The following is a 14,812-nucleotide window of genomic DNA, read 5'->3' as shown; positions in this document are numbered from 1 at the left end:
CATGCACAGACGTTTATCAAATAGAAGTGTGTGTGATTGCAAATGTGTGTTTGTGATATAATACCACATATGGTCATTGAAAAATGAACCATCTACTCTGTATACAACCAAGAACAGTATTCCATATTTTTCTAATCAAGGGTTTGAAAACAAATATTGATGCATGCAAAGTAAAGAAACTGACACCATCAGTAAATTCTCTCTAGATTCAAAACACTTATTTTAAAGACTGAATTAATCAAACTTTGGACTTGTTTTTCCTAGAGCCTGATTTCCCTAACAAACAGCGATTCTCTGTCACTTTTCGTACTTGAAACTCTGTAAACATCAGCCTGGTCCCAATCCTACACTTGATACACTGTTCTCTGTTCCTGTTTATTGAGTTTCTCCACAGCTACCTCACTTCCTTTCGCTGTCAGGCTCCATTTCCTGTGCGTCTGGTGGATTCGCACAGCCAGTCTCACCTTCTGCTCTGTGGGCCAAATCCCCCTTTCCATCCATCTTTCTCCCTCCCTCCCTCCCTCTGTTCCTTTATTACGTTCTGTGTGGAAGGGGAGGAAGCGGGTAGAGGCCAAACCCCCTCCCTCTGTACCTAACAGAGCTCCTAAAAACAACACATTCCCTCCTGTACTGGAAAACAAGTCACCGTGTATAAGGGGTTCTACTGAGTGCTGGTTTGAGAGAATGATGTTGAACACGAGACAATGGGGTTTATTAATAAATGTGTCTATCACATGGACTAGTTTCCTATTTATAGGAAAATACAGCAGACATTGGCCAAATCCAATTTGGTAAACTTGGTATTTAAAGTGTTAAGAAAGTATAATCTACGTAAGTGCTGTAGTCCCATAGGGCATTGTCCGGGTTAGGGGAGGGTTTGGCCGGGGTAGGGCGTCATTGTAAATAAGTATTTGTTCTTAACTGACTTGCCTAGTTAAATAAAGGTTAAATAAAAATAAATGTAATTTAAAAAGTTGTACTTCCAATAGATTTGATGAGGTATTTTAAAGCATATTGTTTTCTCTTGGTAGACAAACATTTGCGAAGGTTATGCTATTAAGACAAAAATGAAAATAAAAAAGGATGAAATGAAAATCACATTTGAAAAGAAAGAAACATTCATCCCAGCCGATGCTTTTGTCATAAAGTCAGTCAACTAATTGTCAATGATGATTCATATAAGACAGCTTGCTTATCTATCCATCCCTGATACACCAGTTTGTAGACGATTTGTCTGATACACACTTTCTCAGTTAATTTCTTCTTAGTGAAGATGAAGGAATCAATAAAGACATAATTTAAACACACACCCTTATCAACGTTGACTTAGAGCATAAAAAAAAAAAAAAAAAAGATTACAGATACTGTATAACAATAATGAACTTCCTTGTTTAAAGACAGTAAACGGTCATCTGGATATGGAGTAAAAAAATACAAACACAAAAATAATCCAATAACGTCATATGAGTGGATCACAATTGATCTGATCAAAAACTATTCACTGGTGTAAAGTGAGATGAAAGATAAAAGTCGCCAGAGGAATTAAAGCCAGTGAAGTCATAGGTTTTACATTGTAGCTGAACCAGAGCTTTGACAAAAAGTCTATGTCAATCTGCCCGGTAACAGAAATGAGAGCCATACTGTATCTGACGCCAGTGTAGTTAAAAAACCTACAGTATAAAATCCTGCCAATATTACGCAATAGTTGGAGTGAATCTGTGATTCAGAACTGTGTTTAAGAAGGGTCACTCCTTACTTATGACAGTAAGAAAGGGGACCACAAGGAGTGATGTCAATCTATAAAATTAATTTTGTGACTGAAAGAAGGCCCCACTTTACAGTGTCCTAAACCCAATGTATTTACATGGTAGATAATGTAATAATTAGTGTATGTACACATTGTTACATTGTACTTATAACTGATATACATTGAGTGTACAAAACCATTAAGAACACCTTCCTAATATTGAGTTGCACCCCACCCTTTGCCCTCAGAACAGCCTCAATTCGTCAGGGCATGGACTCTACAAGGTGTCAACCGTTCCACAGGGATGCTGGCCCATGTTGACCCCACTGCTTCCCACAGTTATGTCATTCTTGATACACACAGGACACTGTTGAGCATGAAAAACCCAGCAGCGTTGCAGTTCTTGACACAAACTAGTGCGTCTGGCACCTACTAACCCGTTCAAAGGCACTTAAATATTTTGTATTGCCCAAACCCTTCTTTAACCTGTCTCCTCCCCTTCATCTACACTGATTGAAGTAGATTTAACAAGTGACATCAATAAGGGATCATAGCTTTCACCTGGATTCACCTGGACAGTCTACAGTATGTCATGGAAAGAGCAGGTGTTCATAAAGTTTTTGTACACTCAGTGCATCTACTTGTGGTCCTTCAGTAGATACTTTGGCAAGTGATGTATGACTAAAGTTATCTCATAGGACAACAGATGTTATGTAAAATTGTAAAAATGTACTTTAAAAATGTTAGATTGGGCAGCCAGGTTCATCCTCAGTATCAAGTCATGGGTTGCCAGATTTGAGCCTTTTTAGTCCACTGTTTTGGCTTCATGTACCTACCTTACACTGTGTTCCAGATCACCATTATGAGCGTGTCACCTGTGTGAATGGAAATAGATTGAAAAACAATAAATACATGCACAAAGCCCATTCGTTTTCATGAACCGTCATAATAGAAGGTCTATTACATATATGAGGTGTTGGGCTTTCCCATTTATGGGTTCATTTACGTAGCTCTTTGTGAATGTGTGAGAGTGTCTGATGAGGTCACTCACTGTCTGACGCAGTTAGGGATCTGCACACGCTCAATAGGGATGTGCTGGGACAGCTCCCGAAATCTGTCGATAAACTGAAACTTGCGACTGAATTTGGAGCTGTGAGGATGACGGGATCAGAAGCCATTAGTTTCATGTGACGACACAGAGCCAACATGTCAAAAATAAAGATCCAGTAGTGGACAGCATGATTTAGATCAAATAAATACACAATTAAGATTTGTACTCTTACAGCTGCTAGATCAGGGTGGCTGCTCTAACAGTGGCCATTGTTCTATAGTTGTCCCTTTTGCTTCATGAAGTAACAGGGCCCATTGATTCAACAACTACAAAAACAACAGCAACCCTGACAGTCTGGACTTGGTGTCTCAGGGGATGGTGGTCCTCCACCTGATGAAGGGCTTGATGATGGTGATCAGGGCCTTGATGTACCAAGTTGGGTGGACAATGTATACCTTTCCACTACCTCTCTCACATCACCATGATTGACAGTTTAAACCCCTCCATAAGACCAGAATCTTTTTGTAAAAAATAAATCAGTCATTTAGCAGATGCTCTTATCCAGCGCAATTAGGGTTAAGTGCCTTGCTCAAGGGCACATTGGCAGATTTTTCACCTAGTCGTCTCGGGGATTAGAACCAGCGACCTTTCGGTTACTGGCACAACGCTCTTAACCACTAAGCTACCTGCCGCCCTATCTTCCCCAGAGGTTCTTTGATGCCCAGTCTGTGTGACTCCTCAGACAGGCACAAACTGCCGAGAAAGGGGTCTACCTCTCTCACTTACAGGGGCCAAGCCAGACAACAGGAAGTGAGTGCTCAATGCTCAATGTAGAACTATTGAACGTGCTTTTTCATCCACAAACACTTATTGTCTGGGAAACCAGCTCTTAAACACAGTGAACATGGCATGCTATGTAAAACATTATGATGTTAGTACTTCAGTGCCCCCTGTTTTATCAGCGGCAGCAGTAAGTGGCGGTCATGTCAGCAGAGGTACCGTCGCCGAAACAAAGACGGTTCTGCCGAGTTCCTCTGCGGCGTTATTCGAGGAAAAAGGCCCTGAGTGGCGCAGTGGTCTAAGGCACTGCATCGCAGTGCTAGCTGTGCCACTAGAGATCCTGGTTTGAATCCAGGCTCTGTCGTAGCCGGCCGCGACCGGGAGACCCAAGGGGCGGCGCGCACAATTGGCCCAGCGTCGTCCAGGGTAGGGGAGGGAATGGCCAGCAGGGGATGTAGCTCAGTTGGTAGAGCATGGCGTTTGCAACGCCAGGGTTGTGGGTTCGATAAAATAATGTATGCACTAACTGTAAGTCGCTCTGGATAAGAGTGTCTGCTAAATGACTAAAATGTAAATGTAAAAAAAGAGAGGACGGCTCCACACCACTCTCTCACTTGATTATCTTACTAGGTCATTTTCAGATTCTCATTTTGCTCTGTTGTAGCTTTGTCAACTATACTGAACAAAAATATAAACGTAACAGGTAAAGTGTTGGTCCCATGTTTCATGAGCTGAAATACAAAATCCCAGAAATGTTCCATATGCACAAAAAGCTTATTTCTCTAAAATGTTGTGCACAAATTTGTTTACATCCCTGTTAGTGAGCATTTCTCATTTGCCAAGATAATCCATCCACCTGACAGGTGTGGCATATCAAGAAGCTGATTAGACAGCATGATAATTTCACAGGTGCACCTTGTGCTGGGGACAATAAAAGTCCACTTTAAAATGTGAAGTTTTGTCACACAACACAATGCCACAGAGGGAGCGTGAAATTGGCATGCTGACTGCAGGAATGTCACCAGAGCTGTTGCCAGATAATTGAATGTTCATTTCTTTACCATAAACTGCCTCCAATATCGTTTTAGAGAATTTGGCAGTATGTCCAACCGGCCTCACAACTGCAGACCACGTGTAACCACGCCAGTCCAGGACCTTCAACCTTCCCAAATTCTCCCATGTCACCCCGCTCCTCCACACACTCCACTGGCTTCCAGTCGAAGCTCGCATCCATTACAAGGCAATGATACTTGCCTACGGAGCAGCAAGAGGAACTGGCCTTCCCTACCTTCAGGCTATGCTCAAACCGTACACCCCAACCTGAGTACCCCGCCACCTCTGGTCTCTTGGGACTCCCACTCAGCCCTGTCCAAGTTCCTCTCTGTCCTGGCACCCCAATGGTGGAACCAGCTTTCCCCCTGAAGCTAGGACAGCAGAGTCCCTGCCCATCTTTCGAAAACTTCTGAAACCCTACCACCTCAAAGAGTATTTTAAATAATCACCCCCCCCCCCCCCTTTACTAGCTCTGACTTTTCTGATAGCTACTTTATTGAGAAAAAATGTACTTACTATGACTGTGATATGTGCTTGTTCCACCTAGCTATCTTAAGATGAATGCACTAACTGTAAGTTGCTCTTGATAAGAGCATCTGTTAAATTACTAAAATGTAAAATGTAAATGTTCAAAGAAAGGGTCCAAAACCATATCACAAATATATGAGTGTCTGAACTATAGGCAACCTCTAGAAATCTTTACACATATTTGATATGTGACGAAGTATATTCGGATAATATAAAGGGACATGAATAGTCAAGTTGAGACCTTCATTTCAACAACATACTAGGTTAGTGTGATGCTCTTAGCAGCTTTTTCCCTCCTGCAGTTCACTTGATACCTTTACTGGGTCACATTATTAGGATTAAGGAGACCCAGGTCGAGGTTTATAACATCAAAGCTTTCTGGAAATATGAGGGATTATGTTAGTGGCCATACTGTAGACAAGCCTTTGGACACTGTTGTAACCATCCTGAAAAAAATAACACTCTTTCATGACAATGTCATGTTCATTAGGGCACGCAATGTAAAACGTTTTAAAACGTTTTGCAATGGTAAACTAATATGTGAGTGTTTTATTTGGACAAGTCGATGTAGCCCGTACCTGTTTCAGTCCATTTTCTTCCATTTGGTGCCTAATGAACACGACCCTGGAATCTACTTCCTCCTAGCCTGAGAACTGTAGGTTGGCTGTGAGGGAAGTAAGGAGGAAACTCATAACTACACTTTGGTTTTGATGCCATCCTCTGGCTGAAGAACGAGGAGTGACAAAGCAGGCTCTTGTTAACTTGTTGGATGCTAAGGCCCAATGTGACACTCTTATGGCCAGCTACTTGCTGTGGGTTGCTTCCTATACTGTACATATGGTTGCTACACTGCACATTCAAACTCTCATACACAATTTGTTTAAGTATACAGTACATGGCATTACTTGGGAATATTTACTGAGGGTTTAACTGCAGGTTTATGCTTTATTTTACTGTCTACTGTTTTAAGTCATTTTTTAAATTAAAAGTATTGGTAGTGGTATAAAAGTAGCCTACTGGTATTACTTTGTGATAATATGGTTAAATAGTAATTACATAGAAATTACCTAATGAGGTGCAGACTTGAGTTAGATCAGGACCAGTCACAAATTTGATGACTTGAGAATCGACATGGTAGCTGCTATTCTGTTTCACTAAACGAGAGTGTAGCAGTCATGATGGTGGATCAGGCTACTAACCTGGATGACAAGACCCACGTGACTCACAGCACAAGGAGAGCTTTGACCACACTGGTCTGCAAAGAAGGCAGTTTGTTAATACAATATTCGCTCAGAAATTGTACAACGGATTTGATTGGATCTCTCAAATGTTAATTTTTTCCTCGGGGTTGAGACCTCTTGTTGTTTGGATTTGAAAATCAAAACATTGTAATGAAAGAGGCAGTGCTCGGGGGCTGTATGTGGCTGTGCCTGTGGGTGTTTGAGTGAGAAAGACAGAGTAGAGCCAACCAGTCAAAGCACAGCCCCCTTCATTTACGCATTGTGCCGACAACATCAAAGAGACATTCCAGACTCAGGAGGACATCGAGTGTTAGGCGTTAGCCAGACTAATCAACTACTTGACTGACTTGACTTTGAGGAGGGACACTATCATTCATACAACAAATTGCCCAGCTGAGTAAAATAAAATATGATGTTATACAATTATATAATAATGTTTGTATGGACCATAGAATACTACAAATCAACATGTTTTGGGTGTAGTGTTTGCTCTGATTTGCATACAGCCAGATCATATCAGAGCAAGTTGGACTTAAAGGACCACACCCTGGGTCTATTCACATTTGATACAATAATTCTGCTTCTACACAAACAACACGTTACCACTAGCCGACTCCTACATCTATTTCACCAGATGCCAAGTAGGGGAAATTACAAGGTTGGGCAATAAATAATATAAATACACAATTTGGGCAATGCTGCTACAGCAAGACATTCGAATCAGGAACGAACTTCATGTAATGATCGCATGCGTCCATTCTAGTGGAATTGCGGAAATATTTGTTTTAGAAGTTTCATTTTTAATTATCTTTCTTCCACCTGCTTTACTCTCGCTGTGGTGAAGGGAAGAGGAACAGATAGCCACCGCTGCGCTTGGCCTTTGACAGAACTGCATTGTTTTGAATGTCAGAATTCTGGGCTACTCGTGAAAATCGATTGATTCTAGAGAATAGCGCTAAAATTCAGTATGTCTCCACAGTAAGAAATCGTGGGAATCTCGATTTGAAAGCACATTGCCTACATTTAGGCTTATTGCTGAACTTTTACATTTACATTATGCTTGATGACTGCATTGCGGATTCACAGTGAAAACGTTCTAGGAATCAACCTTCTGAGAGGAGCAGAGGATGCGTTCCGTGTCGTCACACTTCCTTGCCAGACCCAGAGTGACATTTTAGGGGAGGAAGGGGTCTGTTGTAACACTTTGCCATTTTCTTAATTTCACAGACTGAAGTAGACTTATTATATATATATATATATATTAAATGTACACTTATCAACTAATTAGGCATGCCATATAATCAGAAGTAGGCTTAACTGATACGGTCAAGGTCTTAATCCACAGGCTGTATTTTAATTGTAACTGGCAATAGGCCTACAAATGTAACTAATTCTGAAATTTTGGCAAGTCTAGGAATCTAGTATTATTTATTTAATATGGGTTGCCTGTGCAGTAAAGACCAACATATTCAGAATGCACGGAGAGAACCAAACAAAAGGATTGATAAACAGCTACAAGAAGACAAGTATAATAACCAAATAACTTGCCAGCTGGTGAATCTGGGCAAAGCACGATAGTAAATCAGATGCAATATTTACATGTAAACTCACTGCAGAGGAGAAAATGCATTCCATACAAAACAACAGTAAAAAGGCTTCAGGGATGTCAGACATTTTCGAGGTGGATGGTATCGAATTTCATTTATCTAATGTTAGAGGTCAGAGGTACAAAAGCAGAAAGTGGATGCAATGTTTTGCTGATGTGTGGGATGTTATTTTTGTGGTGGACAGCAGCAGCTATGACATGTTGATGTAGGAGGACAGCCAGACCAACCAACTGCATGAGGCACTAAACCTCTTCAATATCATCTGGAACAACAGGTGGCTAAGGACCGTTCCTGTCTGGGTCTTACTGAACAAACAGGACCTTCTAGCAGAGATAGTTTTGGCGGGAAAATCCCAAATTGCACACTTGAATATACAACACCAGTACAAGGGGAGGACCCTCGTGTCACCAGGGCAAAGTACTTCATACATGACGAGTTTTTGAAGATCAGTACAGTAGGCCAAAGAGACAAAAGGCACTATTGTCGTCCAGTTTTCACCTGTACAGTCGACACAGAAAACATCCTGCTCTTCTTCGAAGTCTTGAGAGATAGCCAGCTTGGTAGATTTTCGACTCTGAGACATATTTTTCACTGACTGAGACAGATTTCAACGATTTGATTACTTGAGACTTAAATACTTGGCATAAAATAACTTGAGACTTGACTTTGGCTGCGTTCCATGCCAACTCTCTGCCAGATCTCACAATGCCTGGATAGCTGTTGAACATATCCACTAACCACATCATGATATAGCATTCTGACTGCACAGATGATGACTGCAATGTATTCGGCCTGGATTGTGGCCCAAGACTTGGAGACTTGACTGACATGAGAGACTGATAAGTTGAACGACTTTTGTTACTCACTGTGGCATATAGTTTTCTGAAATAGGACCACAAACTAAGCCTATTTGAGTAAACAGAACTAACCTTTTGTCAATGGTGGTGTAACACTCTCTGAGCCAGCCAATGGTGGGGAGCTTGTTACGCTGGGCCATGGCACACAGGTACACAATTACGTAGTTCTCCGCCACCATTAGGTCCAACGTTCCCACAACATACCTGCAATGTTTAGTGGTGCTGTGGTTAGGAATGTTGACCTGAAGAGTGGCCAATTTAGATAATGTTTTACTAAGACTGTGGCTTCTCTTCAATTAGCACTAACACCTGAATAGGTTGTCCATGACATGCTGGTAGTTCTCCATGGTGTTTTCAGGGAGATAGCAAGAAGAGAACACAATGAGGTCATTAGACCCATCTCCATAGTAACCTGGAAGGAAAATGGGGCGGCAGGTAGCTTAGTGGTTAAGAGCGTTGTGCCAGTAACCGAAAGGTCGCTGGTTCTAATCCCCGAGCCGACTAGGTGAAAAATCTGTCGATGTGCCCTTGAGCAAGGCACTTAACCCTAATTGCTCCTGTAAGTCGCTCTGGATAAGAGCGTCTGCTAAATGACTAAAATGTAATGTAAATGAAAATAACATTTGGATAAGGGAAAAATAAAGATGCATCCAAGTTGATCTCACAACAAACGCTCACATTAGCCGAATTCCATTGGCCTGAGAAAAGCTCACATTCTCGCATAATGTCCGATAGGCAAGTGCAACAGGTTAAGTGAGTGCTGGGATTCTGGACTAACCCCCATGGGACAAGACCCTAAGGTAAGGCTCCAGTACACTCATGTTGACCAGACTCTCCTGAGGAGGGTCTCCCGTGCAGAACCGGCGCCATCTAGTGTCCTGGCTGTCCACCTGGTCTTGGTCAAGACAGCCCACTCCCATCTGCTCTGCCACTCCCAGACGAAGCAGGTAATCTGTGAATGGGAATAACGTTTCAATGGTCAATTTCCCATAACGTACTGTAGATAACACAATGCATAGACAGAGAGTGGTTGTGTACTGTTGACAATAGATTATATTTATGGGGCCAAGATCACCTAATACAAAGCATATATAAAGAGAATAGCTATATTATGTATTGCCCAACATTTGTGTCTATCTAATGTGAAAAATATAATCAAAGTGAAAGTGGTTCAATAAGTTAATGGGCTGATCTTGGACCTGTGAGAGTGAAGAAACGGACCAAAGATAAAGGCTTTTAGTCTGTCCTGTCCACTGCATCCTGTCCTCACCCTCCAAATCCATGTCGTGCGCTGGAAATTGGAGGGACTCGCTGTCCGAGGGCGTTTCTATGGCATCCAAGTCGATGTCCAGTCCCAGGTCGTCGTCATCGGGGGAGGATATGAGGGCAGCTGTGGTATAGTCGTCGGACACCGCCGAGTCACTGCGATCCAGCGTCAGTCTTAGGCCAGGGGCCACAAGGCGTTTCTTCCTGGGTCGGGGCCCCATCAGAGCCAGGCTGCTGGGCGGGGCTACCATGACATTGAATCATTATGATTTGTATTTATATGGAGCTTTATAACAGTGACTGTTATGCTACAACATTGCCATTTTGAATTGAAGTGTTACCTGGTCTGTCATCATCAGCTAATGTGGGGTTCCCCCGAGACTTCATTTGTGCCATGAGCATTCCTGGGAGGTGACCTACAATGTTTAGAAAGGTCAACAATGAAATTTCTATGGAATTGTAATTAGACAGAGGTGTTTCATTGTGAAAAAACAGTTGTTTGGATATTTAGTATGTTGATAATATAACTAATGTATTGAATTTAGTCCAACCAAGACAATTCAGTCTGTTGACCATAACCTCTGACCTGGGAATGTACATGTCCTTCTCCTCTTCTTGCGTCTCCTGTCGTTGCTCCATGTTGTTGCTGTGCAGGTTTTCAGTGCCACGTTTCCTGATAGTAGTTGTGAACACAGTTGATGTTGTCAGAGTAACGGCAAACCATTTGGCCCGGAGAAGTCCAAACAGCTATTACAACTCAGTAGCAACTTTAGCTGTAACTTCATATTTTCATTTGAGAAGAATAAAGAGTGTGAAAAGAAATGATGATGAATGTCATTGACATACAGTAATAAGTAAAATTATAGGATACTGAAGGATTTGTTCCTATGCTGGCCTCTAGTGGTAAACGTAGAGACGTACACTGTTCAGTTTTATGGATTGCAATAAATGTAGTGCGGTATATAAGGCAAGGCTATCAACACCCACTGTCTTTCACCATTCTGTACTTTATTTTTCAAAGCTTGTATTATAATGGAAATGTAAAATGACTTTTGTAAGTAAGAACACATTTAAATTGCCCCAATATCACCAAGTTTGTCTTGCTTAGATTCATGCGATGAAGTGGTAACCAAAACTTGAGACAGGAATGCATGTGCATTAATACAATATCAAGCAACAAATGTGTAACATTACCTTGTTGATGGTATTTGGTTCACGGGCTGACAAACTTTTCAATGTCTTTGTAAAAGTACAGTAACTTTTCAGTGAAAGAGGTAAATGTTATGACTTTGCTGAACTCATGACGAAGTGTCATTTGTGCTGACACAATTGCCACACCTGAGAGTCAGTCAAGGTGTGGTGTATTTATTGCCAGTGGACCCCGTCCCTGTAACCAAGGCAACATGGATTGACTCCACAAACTCAGCTTTAGGGTGAAAACGTGTGCATGCTTGCTCAGTAATCATGCAATGTAGGCTATTGGGCTGTGTGACATCGAGAATCAAACAACAATGTCAGCACTGAAACAAATGATTACAACATGAGCAGAAAAATAATGGGTGAAACTTTGTCTATATTTTATTTATACTATAAAACACATACAAACATCATAACCCCTATTCTGATACTAAAAGGTATGGCCTACTGTAGATTTGAAAGGTCCATAAAAAATGTACATAAGAGATTTTATACCCAAGGATGTTTTGGGCACAAAACATCCTTGAGTTGTCAACTAACTTGAATTCAACGTGAAATTAACCAAAACATTCACCATGACATTGGATTTTAGTTGGGTGTAAAACGTTGGAAAACGTTTTCCACATTGATTCCCATCTCATCCAAAAAGTTGACTCAAGTTTGCCAAAAAGCACCTGGAAGCACCTGGATGATCATCAAGACTCTTGGAAGAATGTTCTATGGACAGATGAGTCAAAAGTATATTTTTGGATATGGGTCCCATTATGCCTGGCGAAAAACAAACACTGCATTCCACAGTAAGAACCTTATACCAACGGTCAAGCATGGTGGTGGTAGTGTGATGGTTTGGGGAAGCTTTGCTTCCTCAGGACCTGGACGACTTGCCTTAATAGAAGGAACCATGAATTAGAATTATGCTCTGTATCAGAGAATTCTACAGGAGAATGTCAGGCCATCCGTCTGTGAGCTGAAGCTGAAGCGCAGCAAGACAGTGATCCAAAACACACAATCAAGTCTACATGAAAATGGCTAAAAAGCAAACATTTGAAGTTTTGTAATGGCCTAGTCAAAGTCCAGACCTAATCCCAATTGAGATGTTGTGGCAGGACTTGAAACAAGCAGTTCATGCTTGAAAACCAACAAATGTCGCTGAGTTAAAGCAGTTCTGTATGGAAGAGTGGGCCACAATTCCTCCACAAAGATGTGAGAGACTGATCAACAACTACAGGAAGCGTTTGGTTGGAGTCATTGTAGCTAAAGGTGGCACAACCAGTTATTGAGTGTAAGGGGGCAATTACTTTTTCACACAGGGGCATTGGGTGTTACATAACTTGGTTTATGAAATAATGTAAATGTTGCGTTATTTGTTCCGTCAGGTTTTGGTTGAAGATCTGATAATATTCAGTATCAGAAATATGCAAAAGTTGAGAAAATTAGAAATGGGACAAATACTTTTTCACAGCACTAACGTGTTGGGACATGAATGGCCGGGCGTGCACACACACAGCATATGCTGGGGAAAATGGTGAGAGCACACCATAACAAATCTGACACAGCTGACTGGAGGGGTGCGAGTTAGTGATAGGACACTAAAGATTCCAATAGTGCCTTGCAGAAACATTAGCTTTAGGTTATGATTTTGAATCAGCTCAATAATCCAGAATCAGTAAGAAGCGTGAATAAAACCTGACTACAACACAAACTCTTAAAATCAATTTTTAATAGAACAGCATATTTTTTACATGTTCTCTTACAATCTTTTCTTACACATGGTTTTCGCATTCAGTTTTTCTCACTTAAATAAAGGAACCACACAGCAAACACTTCATATTGTATACTTGAATACAAGGGAAGTTAAATCCCGATTGTACAGCATAAAACTACCCATGCTGAAAGGAACTGTATGTGGAGGGGTTGAGGGGGGGGGCATCTTTGGATTTAAGCCATGAGAAACTGAAAAAGGGAACCAGTCTGGTAAAAAAAAAAAAAAAAAAAAAACGTTAATTACTTGTCTTTGTTCAACCTGGTTAGAAGCTAAACAAGTCCAGCAAGCTAACATTTCAAACCTTAAACGCATGGAGAAACACCAGAGTGCATACAAACACATGTAATCATGGCAAGGCATTCAAATGAAAAGGCAAACTAGTGTTTAGTGTTCATATTAAACTGCACAGTCACTGAGCCATTGCATCGTAAATACATTTCCACAAAAGGTACGTGGAGATAAAAAAAGATTGACAAACATAATTTGCTCAGCTTTTTTGTGACCCATCTTGGGAACAATGGATTTGGGATACAATATACACTATATTGGTGTTGACATTGTCAAAAAACAATGTGCTCATGCATGTTTAGCTGGCAAAATATTAAAACATCTAAGCTTGCTGAACATCTACAAGCCAAGGATTGCCAAATCCTTAATACCTGAGGCTCAATATAGAAATCTTTCAGAGTATGTTTATTAGCAAACTCATTATCAATACCATGCTAGCCTAGACGCCATTTATTGTATAACTATAAACTAGGTGACTGAACATACCTTCTCACTGTGATGTAGGGAGGAAATCAATGAAACTGCATGGTTGATTTATATAATCAAGTATTATCTTCAACTATACTATCTTCATTTAATATCTTCATTAAACAGTTCAACACAGTGCTAGTCAACAATTAAAGATGTTTTCTCTTGTCAAAGATATCAAATCTGGGAATTATACAAATTAATAAAAAGTTTTGTCCCTACTACCCTCCCTGCATTTGATGTTCCAAGATCCAAAAGGACTGGATAGGTGAGAGTAATACGGTGACAGCTTCACATACCCTATCAGAGGAAGCCATCATCTTATTACTTTCACGTATCGAAATCTTGTGATCTGGGAACACTGAAAGGGTAGGATCCAAGGGAAGAGACTAGAGACTAAAATGGAATAGGGTCTTGTGCTCAGTTTCACTTGGCCAACTGAATTTTGAAGATTTTCACACCAACTACATAACATTAGAGCTGCAGTGTATGTAGTGAACAGAGGTCTACCCAAACAGACATATAATGACTCCACATCCACAACGATTAAAACATGACAAGGCACCAGCCTTAACATCATTGCCATGCATAGCAGCCAATGTGTTTGTGTCTATGCATTCATCTGTATGTGGGTTTGCCTGGGTGTGTTTGCACGTCTCTGTGGTACAGTAAGTTCAAAACTACTCCTCAGGCCCAACTACAGCCAGCTAATGAAGCAGACATCTGCACTAATGTTTCCTCAAATGAACCGCCACGAGGCTCTCTGGGGTACACAACATAGATTCCAGATCAGAGCAATTCATCACTAGCCCGGTCCCAGATCTGTTGGTGCTGTATAGTCAGCTCTGATGATAGTGGTTGGCAAGAGCACAAACAGATCTCGGATCAGGCTAATTCCTCACTGGTAACATAATCAATGGTGATTCTAGATGATAAGTTACCCATAAGAGTTGTATATATTTGG

At 41.1% G+C, this 14,812-nt stretch overlaps 2 pseudogenes across 2 annotated transcripts; one reads left to right on the top strand and one right to left on the bottom strand.

Annotated features, from left to right (window-relative positions):
* Positions 1 to 7,803: 7,803 nt before the first annotated feature.
* On the bottom strand, positions 7,804 to 10,769 carry LOC311132966 (bcl-2/adenovirus E1B 19 kDa-interacting protein 2-like protein; annotated as a pseudogene). Its single transcript has 4 exons — positions 10,717 to 10,769; positions 10,472 to 10,546; positions 10,135 to 10,374; positions 7,804 to 9,816 (listed from the first exon to the last, which is right to left on the bottom strand). The product of its transcript is annotated as a bcl-2/adenovirus E1B 19 kDa-interacting protein 2-like protein (transcript).
* On the top strand, positions 7,838 to 8,602 carry LOC311132474 (guanine nucleotide-binding protein G(s) subunit alpha-like; annotated as a pseudogene). The gene has a single exon. The product of its transcript is annotated as a guanine nucleotide-binding protein G(s) subunit alpha-like (transcript).
* Positions 10,770 to 14,812: the final 4,043 nt, after the last annotated feature.

This window comes from Coregonus lavaretus, assembly GCF_964263955.1.
Source record: "Coregonus lavaretus genome assembly, chromosome: 7".
Classification (NCBI taxonomy): Eukaryota; Metazoa; Chordata; class Actinopteri; order Salmoniformes; family Salmonidae; genus Coregonus; species Coregonus lavaretus.
This window is presented reverse-complemented; position numbering and strand designations above follow the sequence as displayed.